The sequence below is a fragment of the Xenopus laevis genome, chromosome 7L (genome assembly GCF_017654675.1).
Source record: "Xenopus laevis strain J_2021 chromosome 7L, Xenopus_laevis_v10.1, whole genome shotgun sequence".
Classification (NCBI taxonomy): domain Eukaryota; kingdom Metazoa; phylum Chordata; class Amphibia; order Anura; family Pipidae; genus Xenopus; species Xenopus laevis.
The window spans coordinates 25,260,134-25,275,501 of NC_054383.1; the positions used below are offsets into that span (position 1 = coordinate 25,260,134).

At 39.8% G+C, this 15,368-nt stretch overlaps 1 protein-coding gene across 1 annotated transcript in view; it reads left to right on the plus strand.

Annotated features, from left to right (window-relative positions):
- Nucleotides 1-3,250: 3,250 nt before the first annotated feature.
- Nucleotides 3,251-15,368, plus strand: part of sema4g.L (semaphorin 4G L homeolog) — a 164,956-nt gene continuing 152,838 nt past the window's right edge. The window contains exon 1 of the mRNA XM_018225232.2: nucleotides 3,251-3,426. The gene's annotated coding sequence lies outside the window, so the exon portion shown is untranslated. The remainder of the gene's footprint in view (nucleotides 3,427-15,368) is intronic.

Below are 15,368 nucleotides of genomic sequence, written 5' to 3' on the forward strand. Positions count from 1 at the left end.
TACGAAAGACAAAATGAACGCCAGAATATTCGCTAAATTTTACCGCCATCTATATAGTGCCGGTAATTTATTTTTTCGACAGAAAATTCTCAAGGGGACAGGAAGCATCCCATAACACCTTGTTTTACCCATCACTATGTTCCTGTTGCCATTCCTGACAGGAGAAGAGAGAAGTGACAGGATAATCAAAGATGTTTTGGATTATACTTTTGTCTGCTGCTACAGCAGCTTTTTCATCTGAAAGACGATTTATTATCATATTATGGCTAGGAGGGACCAAAGGCTTTGTCAGCCTAGATTAAACTACATTTATACGATGCACACAAATTTATCGGTAAAACTTGTTTATGAATTTTATTCATATGATTCTATTGGCAGGGGGTAAGTCTTGTGACTGGATGTATTGAAATGTGGATTTATATGATGCATACATGTTTGATTGGGTGAAATCTGTTTACTGTGTTGTTGATAATATCTATAAAGTTTGAAGATACATATCTGCCCATGAATCATGCCATAATAAACGCCATAAAACAAGACTATTTTATAGCATAAATATTCGCAAACGTAATTTGTCGCGAGAAAATTCGCAACTCGATAAAATTACCCCTAGCGTAAGATGGTTCGTCAACGTAGTTACCGCAAGTGATTGCAATGTCTTCTGAGCGCATCGTTGTTTAGTAAACTTATTCCACACAATAATGGAGTTCTCTAACCTTGCGTGATGGGTCCCTTAGGACCAGGTGCTCGAACAGTGTTAAAATAATAGTTCAGTGTGAAAAGAAAAACTTCATAAATGCATAGGCTGTGCAAAATAAAAAATGTTTCTAATATAGTTAGTTAGCCAAAAATTTAATATATAAAGGCTGGAGTGAACAGATGTCTAATAAAACAGCCAAAATCCAACTTCCTGCTTTTCAGCTCTATAACTTTGAGTTAGTCAGCGACTTGAAGGGGGGCCACATGGGACATTTCTGTTCAGTGAGTTTGTAATTGATCCTCAGCATTCAGCTCAGATTCAAAAGCAACAGATATGACCCATGTGGCCCCCCCTCAAGTCTCTGATTGGTTACTGCCTGGTAGCCAGGGTAACCAGTCAGTGTAAACCAAGAGAGCTGAAAAGCAGGAAGTAGTGATCTGACTGACATAATATACATCAAATCACTCCAGCCTTTATACATTATATTTTTGGCTAACTAACTATATTAGAAACATTTTTTATTTTGCACAGCCTGTCTATTTACACAGTTTTTATTTTTACACTGAACAATTCCTTTAAATCCACAAATTCAATGTAATAGTCCAATACACTGCAGCACAATGTAGAGTGAATGATTTTTTAAATATGTGAATTTATTGGCTCATAGCCTTTGAGCAGACAACCAAGTGGCAACTATCAAGGCTTGATAAAGGGTCCTGCAAGGCCTGAAACGTTGCCACTTAGTTTTTAGTTGTCTGCTCAAAAACTATGAGCCAATAAATTCACTTATTTAAAAAAATCATTCACTCTACAGTGTGCTGCAGTGTATTGGACTGTTTACTAAACTGTCACTGCAAATATTCTGGCGGAAAAATATTCGATAACATGCAGAAACATATCGTCAAATTTACCGCGCTTTAGTAAACGGACCCCTTACATTTTATTTAAAAGGTGACTTTTCCTTTTCAAAGGGAAAATTAAGATTTAGATTTAAAAAGTGACACACAAAGGAGAGTGATGTGATTGGCTGATTAGACTGTTTATCCATTGTGGACCCCTTGGTTGGCAGGCTTGAGACGATTTGCAATTAGTTTTCAGCTTTTATCATTTGCGGATTTAGAGTTATTTAGCTTTTTATTCAGCGCCTCTCCAGTTTGCAATATCAGCAATCTAGTTGCTAGGGTCCACATTACCCCAGCAACCATGCACTGCTTTGAATAAGAGACTGGAATACGAAGAGGAGACGGGTCTGAATAGAAAGTCGAGTGATAAAAAGTAACTATAACAATAAATGTGTAGCCTTACAGAGCATTTGTTTTATAGGTGGAGTAAGTGCAGGGTCGGACTGGAGTAATGGGGGGCCCACCAGGACTGCCACATGAAGGCCCCTTCAGGCAGTCATCGGAGGGCCCCTCCCGGCTTCCCTCTGCGCGCCTCAGAGAACGCCGGTTTCTAGGTGCAGCAACGTTTTTTTTTTTTTAAAGGGGAGCCCGATTGGGGGAACATGGCTGGATCGGTGGGGGCCCATGAAGGCTGGGGTCCACCTGGTTTATTCTGAGACAATTTGTTATCATTTTTTATTATTAAAGGTTTTTTAGCTTTTTATTCAGCAGCTTTTCAATTTCAGCAATCTGGTAACTAGGGTGCAAATTCCCCTAGCAACCATGCATTGATTAAAAAGAGAGAGACTGGAATATGAATAGGAGAGGGGCTGAATAGAAAGATGAGGAATACCAAGTAACAATAACAATACATTTGTAGCCTTACAGAGCATTTGCTTTTTAGAAGGGGTCAGCGACGCCCATTTGATAGCTGCAAAGAGTCAGAAAAAAGGCAATAAATCTACTCAAAATAAATAATGAAAACCATTTTAAAAGTTGCTTAGAATTGGCCATTCTATAACATACTTAAATGTTACCCACCCCTTTAAAGGTGAAACACCTCTTTAAAGGGGTTGTCCGCCTTTGAGTTAACTTTTAGTATAATGTAGAGAGTGATATTCTGAGACAATTTGCAATGGGTTTTCATTTTTTTATTATTTGTGCTTTTCGAGTTATTTAGCTTTTTATTCAGCAGCTCTTGCAACTTCTGCAGTCTGGTTGCTATGGCCCATATTACCCTAACAACCATGCACTGATTTGAATAAGAGACTGGGATATGAATAGGAAAGGGACTGAACAGAAAGACAAGTATTAAAAAGTAGAAATTGCAGTACATTTGTAACCTTGCAGAGCATTTGTTTTTAGATGGGGTCAGTGACCTCCTTTTAAAAGCTAGAATGAGTCAGAAGAAAAAGACAAATTAAAAAAAAAACTATAGAAAATAAATAATGAAGACCAATTGAAAAGTTGCTTACAATTCTATAACATACTAAAAGTTACCTTAAAGGTGAACCATGTCTTTAAAATGGTCACTCAGCTTTTCTATAGGAATATATTTGCCCTGATAATATCCAAGAGTTGCAGTTCCACACGAGTTGCCGGCGGGTGGCGCTATAGAGACGCTGAAGCTGAGCTTCCAATGAGCTTCCACACATACGTTTCTCCGAGGCAATGAACTGGCGTGGTAACAGGAGAGAGAGAGAGGGACAGAGAGAGAGAGCTGCGCGTAGCTGAGAGCTCCGGGGACTGGAGGTAGATCGGTGCCATTCGCAAGGACTGTACAGCGGAGGTTTTTCTTCAGTGTTCCTGGAGTAGAGTGCTGGAAGCAGCTCGTGAGGCGGCACGGTAAGCTGAGTTACACATCACAGAGCGGCCAGGTGTACGGAAAGCATTTTAGGACATCATCCAGTACCTGTAGGTCTCTGTACAGAGATAGGCGAGCGCCCACCAATGCAGCCTTTCCGCGACCTTCATCTTTGACCCCGGAGAGTTATTTCTTGCGCTGCGTCTCTGCCAGGCTTTACATGACTGGATTCCTCTCTACCTGCCCCGGGCTGAGGCTCCAGGCATTACACACGCGGCAGGATCCCTCTTTCTACCTGCCCCTGACTTGTGCTCTCTGCAACCTGTGTCTTTAAGGGAAAATAGTCCTCTGCCATGTATTTGATTGGACGGTACAGTGGCAGGGCAGAACCAAAGGCAGTGTGAGGATAGGGGCAGATTTGCCTTGGGTCCCTAGTATCTTCGGGTCCTGGGGGGGGGGTTGAAGTCTAATTGTTATCAGTTACTGCTTCTCCATCTCAGGGATGTCTTACTTGTCTCCTTCCATCTGCAACTCCCACTACCTTGGGTTGTCAGAGGGATATTGGGAGCTGCAGCATCTGCAGAGTCGTATGGTGGATATACCTGCTCTTAGTAACTTCCATGCACTGATCTGGCCCCTTTAATCTCTGCATTTACATGGCCTTTGTATGTTTGCTGTATGAGCCAGTCTATTGGACAGCACTGCAGAATATTAATAATACAGGTATGGGACCTGTTATCCAGAATGGGCGGAACCTGGGGTTTTCCGGATAAGGGGTCTATTCTTAATTTGGATCTCCTTACTTTCAGTCTAGAAATATATTATTTAAACATGAAATAAACCCATTAGGATTGCGTTGCCTCTAATAAGGATTAATCTTAGCTGGTATCAAATACAAGGTACTGTTTTATCATTACAGAGAAAAAGGAAATCCTTTTTTTTTTTTTAGAAATTATCTGCTCATAACGGAGACTATGGGAGACAGCCTTTTCAGAGCTTTCTGGATAACAGATTTCCAGATAATGGACCCCATACCTGTAATAATAATAGCTACAGCTCTGGGCACAACATTCATTGTACTTATGCATGGCAGGTGCTTCTTTTTATGGATAATATCTCTGTTGAAGTAGCTGTTTTGGTTTTTTTTAAGTATGGCAGCTTCCGCTTGGGTGTAAATAAATATTTTACGGTCAGGACCATTTGAGGGTATATTTATCAAAGAGTGAAGCTAGAGAGTGAAATGCTGCCTCCATTAATTTCTATGGGATTTTTAAAGGCATATTTATCAAAGGGTGATAGTGAAAGTTCCCCATTTGATAAATACGCCTTTAAAAATCCCATAGAAATAAATAGAGAGTGGTGGTTTTTCATTCTAGCAGAGATCAACAACTTCACTCTTTGATAAATATACCCCATGAGGGTAGCTCTTAATATATCGCTGACCACCAAGAGGCATTTCTTGACTTTGAATGGAATTAAATTCATTGTTGATCTCTAATTCACAATGAATAAATACAGAGTACTGGGCTGAATCTCCCCCCCCCCCCACACTGTCACCTTGTTGTATATAAATGTATTATTATACACACACGCTCAGTTAAAGGACTGGCCTGGAAATGTTACCTGGGCAGCCCAGATCCTGCTATAAACACGGGCGGCAGTTTATAACTGGCACTTGCTAATCCCGAAAGGCAAGACAGCCCAAACAGGTTTGTTCTGTGCAGTCCTCTGAGTGCTCTGCTCCCAGGACTTGCAAGTTCCCACTAAAGAGATAAAGAGTCAAAGGCTGTTTTTCTTTAAAACAGAGCAGCAGCTTTGGTCATACTCCTTTTAATAGTAATAGCGATTGACTGGAGGGGGGCTTCGCCTAAAACCTTTGCCCACCCCCAGTAATGCATATGCTGTAATATTATAAGTTATGTTGGCAGTTTTAATTACCAACTGCCAACTGTAATTATTTTGTGTGATTCTGGGCTGTCTCCTATAAATATTTATTTGATAGTCAGGCACCGATTGCCTTTTTTCGGCATTGTTTAAAGTGACTTTAATGAGGTCTGTTCAAATGATCTGGCAGTTTGTTATAACAGTTCCGTTCCGTGGTACAGAGGCACTGCCAGAGATCAAAGTAAGGATCAGCCTGCCTACTGATGTGTGCGTCTCCATCCAGCGTAAAATCTATTCATTTTATTAACCCGTCACTGCCTGGGAAGACGCTTGTTCCATACAGACACACCTCGCTGATTCCCCCTGGGACTGACTCGGTGCTAATTGTACTTGGCCAAACATATCTAGGCTTATTAGAGTGCTGTTATTCTAATGACTTAGTGCACAGTTTCCTATATAAATATACAAGCACCTGTAGATTATTATATGTTTGTGTGCCTGTGACCAGATCTTATTCAATAAAACTAACAGTGTACACACTACTTTACAAGCTCATAGTTCATGGGAAAGTGCAGGCAGAACAGATGCTACTTTTGGGCAAAAGCTGGCAGGGAAGGGCTCTAGTGGGATCTTCTAGATGAGCTTACTGTTCATGTACAGATATAGGACCTGTTAAGGAGTGCTTGGGACCTAGGGTCTTCCGGATAATTTGATAATATAGGTCACCATGCTTTTAGTCTACTAAAAAAAATAGTTTTACCGTTAAATGAACCCAATTGGATTGTTTTGCCTCCACTAAGGATTAATTATATCTTCGTTAGGATTAAGTAAAGGGTTCTGTTTTATTATTACAGAAAAAAAGGAAAACTGAAAATGTGGGTTATTTCCTTTAGGTATGGGATCTGTTATCCAGAAACCCTTTATCCAGAAAGCTCTGAATTACGGAAAGGCCATCTCCCATAGACTCCACTTTATCCAAATAATCAAAATTATTCTCTGTAATAATAAAACAGTAGTTTGTACTTGATTCAAACTAGGTTATAATTAATCCTTATTGGAAGCAAAACCAGCCTGTCGGGTTTATTTAATGTTTACATGATTCTCTAGTAGACTAAAGGTAAGAAGATCGAAATTACAGAAAGACCCATAATCCAGAAAACCCCAGTTTCCGAGCATTCTGTACCTGTACTGGGGAGTGTGGGTTTTATATTCCTACATTCATAAATAATGTTCCTTTCATTTTAGTATAATTTTCTTAATTAGGTGAAGGATGGTTGCAAGGTTTTACAGTGTCAACTTTCCCTCTACACGTGTATGCCAATACTTAGGGTTGGACTCAATATTGGGTGTACTTTGGCTAACCAGAGAGCAAGGAGACCAGTAACCCACAGGCATTAGGTCTTGCTATGGACAATAGCGTCAGATGGTGATACGTGCATGTGTCTCAATGAGGCTTCTTGATGATACCACAATGAATGGCCTGCTGGCTGCCCACCTACTGGCTGTTCTTCCCACTTGAAGTTAGTTGGCATGTCAGCTACAATAGGTGTTATTGTTTGCTGCTGGGCAGGGCTCAATGTCTCAAGGTTAAAGGACCAGGTATCATTTATTTCTCTTGTTGAATTAAACTTTAAAGGACAGATTAAAAGTAAGTAAGCTTTATCAGAAAGGTCTATATAAATACACCAGTAAACCCTCAAAGTAATGCTGCTTTCAGGGCCGGATTTATATAGTGGGCGCCCCTAGGCCCACTACCGTTCTTCGCCCCTGTCCCCTCCAGGCGGAGAGGAGCAATGAGGATTGGCGCATCTCCAGTGTTTTTGAACCAATGTGGGTGTGGTTGGGCAGCATGCCGCCCCCCTAAAATCCTGCCGCCCTAGGCCCGGGCCTAGATGGCCTTTCCACAAATCCGGGCCTGGCTGCTTTGAGTCCTGAGTCAAAAGAAACACTGCATTTCTTTCCTTCTATTGTGTACACATGGGATTCTGTATCAGACTTCCTGTTTTCAGCTTAAACCTCCAGGGCTTGGGCTTGAGCATGCTCAGTTTGCTCCTCTCCCCCTACTTTTTCCTTCCTCCCTCCTCCTCTCCATGATGTAATCTGAGCCCAGAGCTATGAGTGAGCAGGGAGATACTCAGGCAGGAATGATGTCACACCAAGCTAATATGGCAGCTGCTGTTATCTAAACAAACAGAGAGCTTCTAGCACCTGCTTTGAGGCCACTGGGAGCAACATCCAAGGGTTGGTGACATGTTGGTTTCAAGCCACTGGTTGGGGATCACTGCATTAGAGTCTACGGGGGGATTTTTCATGCGAAAATATTTTGCTCATCCCTAGTCAAGAGCAAGCTATGTATTTTAGACCAAGGGCCAGGAGCAGTTGGCAACAAGCATTTTCATCAGCTTGCCCATAAATGCCACGGGAATGTTGCCCTGAGGCTCCTTTCACAACAGATGCGCAGTTCAGCTACATGTATTATAGTAGCAACAGTAAGCAGTTCAGCTACAAGTATTAGCCAACTGTATGCAAAGCTTGCTGTAGCTTAAATGGACTGGAACTGCAAAGTTCTGTAGCACCCATGGGAATCGTTTAGTTTTATTGTGCGGAAAATGACATTTACGGCCCTCTAGATCTTGGAAAAGCTACGAAATAGCCATGCATAGATATTTTGGTGTTAGTTCTGTGTTCATCCTGAAACAGTTATAGTATGTACAGAGAACATAATATTGTAATTGCAGCAAAGATATCTGCCAGCTTTTTTCTCCCAGGCGGGTAAGCACAAGTGCCCATGCACAGCAGCGGAGACTGTACTCGGTGGGCATTGATTTTTATTCTCTGGCGAGGGACTCTGTAAGTGTGCTTCTAACATAAGAGGGGTATTTACTAAAACTCAAATTTATCCCATGTTTTAATCAAAACAAAGTCGACCTTACTCCCATTAAAGAAATCAGCTTGAAAAAAGTTTCTACAGAATCGTGCAAGGATTTGAATCGTAACAATTTTCGTCTGAATCGAACAATCTTTTCGAGTTTGTCTCTTGAAAACCCTGACTTTATCTCATCCAGCACAGGTCCCTGAAGAAACATCTTCAGGGACATCTGCCATTGACTTCTACATGGCCTTGACTCGTTTTAGATGGAGTATTTTCAGATTTGGGTTTTTAGCAGCTTTGAGTTATTATAAATCTTTAATTATTCAAGTTTCTTTTTTCCTCTAAAAATCTGAGTTTTCCCCCTTAATAACTCGACCAGAAAATATAGAGGCTTCATAAATGGGCCCCTAAGTGTTGTAGTAATTAAAGCTGAATTCTATGATGCCACTGGTTGTACAGGTATGGGACCTGTTATCCCGAATGCTCGGGACCTGGGGTTTTCTGGATAATGGATCTCTTCATGGACACGTTACCCAGACACACAAATCTGTATAATAAAAGTCCTTTTCAAATACAACATGAAATCCAATTTCTATTTTTTATTAAAGCATTCATAGCTGTTGTAAGCTCATTTAAAAATCTCAGCTGTCAATCAAATATTGTCTGCCCTCCTCTATGTCTAGGCATAGAGGCAGGGCAGACAATTACTTTCACTTTCCATTCATCCCTTACTAGATGTCGCTGATCTCCCCACATTCCCCTGTTGTCTTCACCATTTAATTGTGTAGTCAGGGCATGGGGCTGGACATTGGGTCCCCCATTCTGGTGCACAAATAAGATTCTGAGATGATACAAGGCTTGTCTTAATAACAGTGTCCACAAAATGGCTCCTGCCTGCTTGTTATAATTATGAATTCCCAGACTGAAGGAAACAAGAATCAAATAATTTATATAGTGTAATTAAAGTTCATTTTGCTTGACTAATGTGATAAAATAGGATTTTGAATACATTTTTTGGGAGACAGGTCCCCTTTAAGTCTACTAGAAAATCATGTAAACATTAAATAAACCCAAAAGACTGGTTTTGCTTCCAATAAGGATTAATTATTTCTTAGTTTGGATCAAGGACAAGTTACTGTTTTATTATTACAGAGAAAAAGGAAATATTTTTTTACAAATTTTGATTTTTTGGGTAAAATGGAGTCTATGGGAGACAGCCTTTCAATAATTCAGAGCTTTCTTGATAATGGGTTTCCGGATGATGGATCACATACCTGTATAGCAAAAGAGGATTTCCCAGATGCGTTAGTCTATTTTTCAACAAATGTATTTAAGAAAGAGATCTATCAATGAATAGAATAGTTTATTCTTTCTTTTTCTGTGCATATTTTAAGGTCTGATGCCCTGTAGGTTCTTTTGATCTGTACATTGTATTTTTTAGTCATTGATGATGTGAAGTTGATGTTTGTAGAATTTGTTTTTAGATATCCGATTGGTACCAGCTTTTTAAAAACATGTAAAGTCTACCCACATTAGATATGCTCAAAATCTAAATGCTTACAAATGTAGTTAGATATCACATGGCATCAAAGGTTGTCACCTTGTTTTTTTCCTGTTAGTGAGACTTAAGATTGCAAGCTCTTGTAAACAAGTAAGCTCTTGTTTGTTAGATTAACGTAACCCCTGTTTGGTAAAGCTGATTCTAAAGAGAGGAGAACTGTCTGGTTCTATATAAATAAATGATGAATACTTGTATCAGTTTCACAATGAAATCATGTTTTATAGCCACACTGTAGTCCCTGGGTTCAGTATACGAGTTGTAGGATGTTTTTATCACTATCCTTTACTTACCGTATATACTCGAGTATAAGCCGTCCCGAGTATAAGCCGAGGTACCTAATTTTACCTCCAAAAACTGGGAAAGCTTATTGACTCGAGTATAAGCCGAGGGTGAGAAATGCAGCAGCTTTTGGTAAATTTCAATCTCGTTTTTGGATGACTATTCTTAGGCGCCGGCTACTATTCTAAGACGCCGGCTACTATTCTAAGGCGCCGGCTACTATTCTAAGGCGCCGGCGAATATTCTTAGGTGCCGGCTACTATTCTAAGGCGCCGGCTACTATTCTTAGGCGCCGGCGAATATTCTTAGGGGGGGGCGACCGTTTTTGCGCTTGACCCGAGTATAAGCCGAGGTAGAGTTTTTCAGCATATTTTGGGGGCTGAAAAACTCGGCTTATACTCGAGTATATACGGTATATAATACTGGGCCCTGTTGGGTGGGTCGGTGTAATTATTTTCATTTTCCTTTTGTTCATCCATTGCTTCTAGATAGGTGTTACCAGTCCATCTTGCAGTTTCAAGCTGACTTTGCAATCACAATCACTTCTCATAACCTTCCTGTTGTGTTATAACTAGTAGGAAGCAAGGCTTAGGGGGTTATTTACTAAGCTCTGAATACCCGAAATACCCCGAAATCCGAAAAATTTGTGATTTTTTTTATAAAATTGGACTTTTAAAAAAAAATCACAAATTTTTCGGAATTTATTAAACCCCAAGGGCTAAAATGCCTGAATATAAAAACACGGCATCTCAAACCTGTCGAGGTTGCATAAAACAGAGAAGTATCCTAAAAGGAAAATAGGCCCAAGGTTCAATTGTGTCCACAAATCCCAGCCGGCTCCTACTTGTATCCCTCCAAGTCCGCAAATCTGTTACTGAAATAAAAAAGCCAGCGCCAAAGGCACGGGAGACAGACAAACAGGCAAATAGGGTAATATAGTTTTGCGATGTTGCCACCTCTTGTGTAAGAAACAGACCACTGTATATGGTGAACAACACATATATGGTGAAAAAAGTGGTCTGTTTCTTACACAAGAGGTGGCAACATCGCAAAACTATATTACCCTATTTGCCTGTTTGTCTGTCTCCCGTGCCTTTGGTGCTGGCTTTTTTATTTCAGTAACAGAGGTTGCATAAAAGTCAATGGGAACAGTCCCATTGATTTTTGGTTGTGTCTATGGTTTTTTTTTTTTTGGTTGTGTCGGGGTTTCGGGCAATTTCAAGATGTTTTCGGAGCTTTCGGGTGAAAATTCACAAAAAAATCGGAGCTTTTCCCGCAAAGCTAATTTTCGGTAAAAAGCAATAATAAATAAGCGTTAAAAACCGGAGCGGGTTCGATCGGAGTTTGATATTGAGATAAATTCGGACCTTGATAAATAACCCCCTTAGTGTCCAAGGGGTGTGGCATGACCAGATTAAAGGGCAAGTCAACCTCAATATAAAAATTGCCTTATAAAATGAAACCTAATTCTAAGCAACTTTCCAATATACATTTATTAAAAAATTCAGTGTTTTTAAAGTTGTTTGTAAAAACAGTTGCTATTGAAAGCAGCAATTGCTTAGCTCCTGGTTGTTACTTTTTTGTTGCTAAAGTCTTGGTTCCCCAGCAAAGACAGGTCTGTTAATCAGCTGCCTTGTCTTACATTGTAGCAACAGTCTGAGCCATCAGGGCAGAGAAAAAAGCTGTTTTAATTCATAGTTTATAAAAGACATTGGGGTATATTTATTAAAGAGCAAAGTTAGAGATCCACGCAGTCATCTAGAGTGAAATTCCGCCACTCTCCATTCATTTCTATGGCATTTTTAAAGGCATATTTATCAAAATCACCCATTGATAAATACTCTTCTAAAAATCCCATAGAAATGCATGGAGAGTGGCGGAATTGCGCTCTAGAGAACTGTGTGGATCTCTAACTTCACTCTTTGACAAATATACCCCATTGTCTCTTTGTCCAAAAGAAAAAGCCTGATTTTTTTTTTTTTCTTCTGACCTTGAAAAAGTGAGTGAAGCAGCTGCCATCTCAGTACGTTATATACCTAAAGATGGCTGCACTGGTTGCTGTATAACTGTCTTGTGTCCCGTGGGAGAAGCAAGCAATGTGAGGCAACAGGTAACCTTGTATAAGATCAGACATTCTTCCTTATTACAGCCAATCAAACAATGTTTATTACACAGGACTGGACTGGACTAATAAATACAAACAAAGTATAATTGACTTTCATTTTTCAGTTATTTCGCTTTTTTATTCAGCAGCTCTACAGTTTGCAATTCCAGCAATCTGGTTGCAAGAGCACAAATGACCCTAGCAACCATGCACTAATTTGAATGAGAGACTGGGATATGAATAGGAGAGGGCCAGAACAGAAAGATGAATAATAAAAACAGAAAGATGAATAATAAAAAAGGATCAATAACCATAAATGTGTAGCCTTACAGAGCGTTTGTTTTTTAGATGGGGTCAGTGACCCCCATTTGAAAGCTGGAAAGAGTCAGAAGAAGAAGGCAAATAATTCAAAAAAAAAAGTACAGATTATTTATATCTAAATTAGCATCAAGTACAAGGTACCGTTTAATTATTATAGAGAAAAGGGAAATAATTTTAAAAAATGTTGAATAATTTTATTAAAATGGTGTTTGGTTATAGGAGGTGGCCATTCTGGATAACAGGTTTCCAGATAACGCATCCCATACCCGTATACATTATTAATACAGCATATGAGATGTTCCGTACAAACATTCTTTTTTTACATTACTGGTGTGACCCTGTCCAGCCCCGGCCAATCACCTCAGAGACATTGCTGCACAACCCCATGGTGAAATATTAATTTTTGCAAGTGAAAATGATCTTCTTCTGTGCAGACCATTCCCCTTTGGCCTGTCTGTGTACATTGTGCAATATCACCTGTTGTTGTAGCATGTCCTTGCATTATGGATTAATAGTGGGGTGGGATAGAGTTGCCAGGTGCTGATTGGCTATGTGCTGTTTCCTGTGATAGGCTATTTATTTATTGACTGTTTGGGGACAAAGATCAACTCTCTAACTTTGTGTACAGCCTTGAGCGTGTAGTGTTAGAGGCCATGGTATGCTAAAATGGTGCAAACTTTGTTTTCTATGGTTTTTTTTTTTTAATGATTATTATGCACAAAAGCCATGATTAACCTTTAATATAAATCAGGAGGATTAGTGATGTCATTAGTTGACGCTTTCTGATGTCACTTGTGTTTAGTGAGTCACTAAGGGGGTTATTTATCAAAGTCCAAATTTATCTCAATATTTTCTGAAAAAAAACTCCGACCAAATCCGCACTTTTTTTGGGGCTTATTTAGTAATACACTTTCCCGAAAATGTTGTATTCCAGAAAGAGTTGTTTAGTGGGAGCACTTACCAGACACTGGGCTCAGCCTGCTGCACGCCCCACGCCATCCCATGCAGTCAATTCATTCCAGGAAAAGAGCAAAAACAGCGGAGCACCAAGGAAGCCAGTAAAAATAAAAAAAATCAAAGTTTATTTAATATATATAAAAAATTAGATTACAGCAGCAGTCTGGACCCTGGCTGCCTGCTTAACGCGTTTCGTGGCGTCCTGCCACTTCATCAGAAGCTGTCGGCAGCCTACCTTCAACTTCCTTAAAAGCACACATCTAGGGGCCCATTTACTTAGCTTGAGTGAAGGAATAGAAGAAAAAAAACTTTGAGTTTCGAATGTTTTTTTTGGCTACTTCGACCATCGAATTGGCTACTTCGCCCTTCGACTACGACCTTGAATCGAACGATTCGAACGAAAAATCGTTCGACAATTCGGTAGTCGAAGTACTGTCTCTTTAAAAAAAAGTTCGACCCCCATCTTCGCCAGCTAAAACCTATCGAGGTGCCATGTTAGCCTATGGGGTAGGTCCCCATAGGCTTTCTAACAATTTTTAGGTCGAAAAAAAATCGTTCGATCGATGGATTAAAATCCTTCGATTTTTCGTTCGATCTAGCTATTTGCAGTAAATCCTTTGACTTCGATATTCGAAGTCGAAGGATTTACATTCGGTAGTCGAATATCGAGGGTTAATTAACCCTCGATATTGGACCCTATGTAAATCAGCCCCCTAGACACACCCACCATAATTATTAACCCCATTCTGAATAAGTCATGTTAAAAACCTGTTCACCCAAAATATGTAGGTATACCCCATGGGTAACGAAAGGCCATGTTTGCCTGGCCCTAAAATACATCAGCCGGGGGGGAATTTTCTGCAGAATGGCAGGTGGTATCTTCTTTTCTTCCTTTTCCCAGGATTTGGTCAAATCTTTTGTGAAGGAAAATCCAAAAATGATGGGGTTCATACTTACCTACTTAATTTATACTAGAACTAATTATATTCTAATATACTGCCTCTTTATGACCCTAATAAGTCGTCATAAAATATTTAAAATATGAAGTGACGTGATATATACAGCAACACTGCCTGTTTGCCACTGTAGTTAAAATATTAAAGGAACTGTTTAGTCTAAAAATAAAAACTAGGTAAATAGATAGGCTGTGCAAGAATACAACTTCCTGTTTTGCAGCTCTCTTGGTTTCCACTCATTGGTTACCAGGCAGTAACCAGTCAGTGACTTGAGTGAGGGTCACATGGGCCATAACTGTTGCATTTGAATCTGAGCTGAATGCTAAGGATCAAATGCAAACTCAATGGTTATGTCCCATGCGCTCCCCCTTAAAGTCGCTGACTAACTCAGAGTTAGAGAGCTGCAAAGCAGGAAGTAGACTGTTCTGTTATGTTATGTTAGGCATCCAGTCACTCCAGCCTTTATACATTACATTTTTGTCTAACTATATTAGAAACATTTTTTATTTTGCACAGCCTTTAAAAGGCGTCAGGACCAATTTTTTTTCAGTTAACCTAAAGTGGTATCACCGGGGTTAAAAAAAACAAGGTTCTGTGGATTTCAGCATGACTGCCTCTGTTTGTGCACAGTTAACATCCATTCAGAGGGAACGGTGAGCACTGTGTGCCGGATAAACATATGTTTGTGTGCCAAGGGCGTACATCCTAAATTTCTCTGCACTGGCTCAATGGATGACTCTGCCAGGCTTAAAAGGCCAGTACAAGCCCTCTATGCACTGCTTGCTCTGGCCACTGTGAGCCACCTCCTTTGCTATTTCTGCAGCTTGACTAAGGGTAACTCACCTCTAGCAGTTATAAATACTCAATTAAACTGATTATTCAAATAGAGTAGAATGAAAAAAGTGTGTCTAATGGCTTAATTATCATCAGATATTGCTAAGAAATAAGGTTTTGAAATCTTATGTTCATGGACTTTTTTTTACCATAACCGTGAATATTTTTGCTATTTCTGAAAGTCAAGTTCAGGTAGAAATTCCTACAAGTGGTAC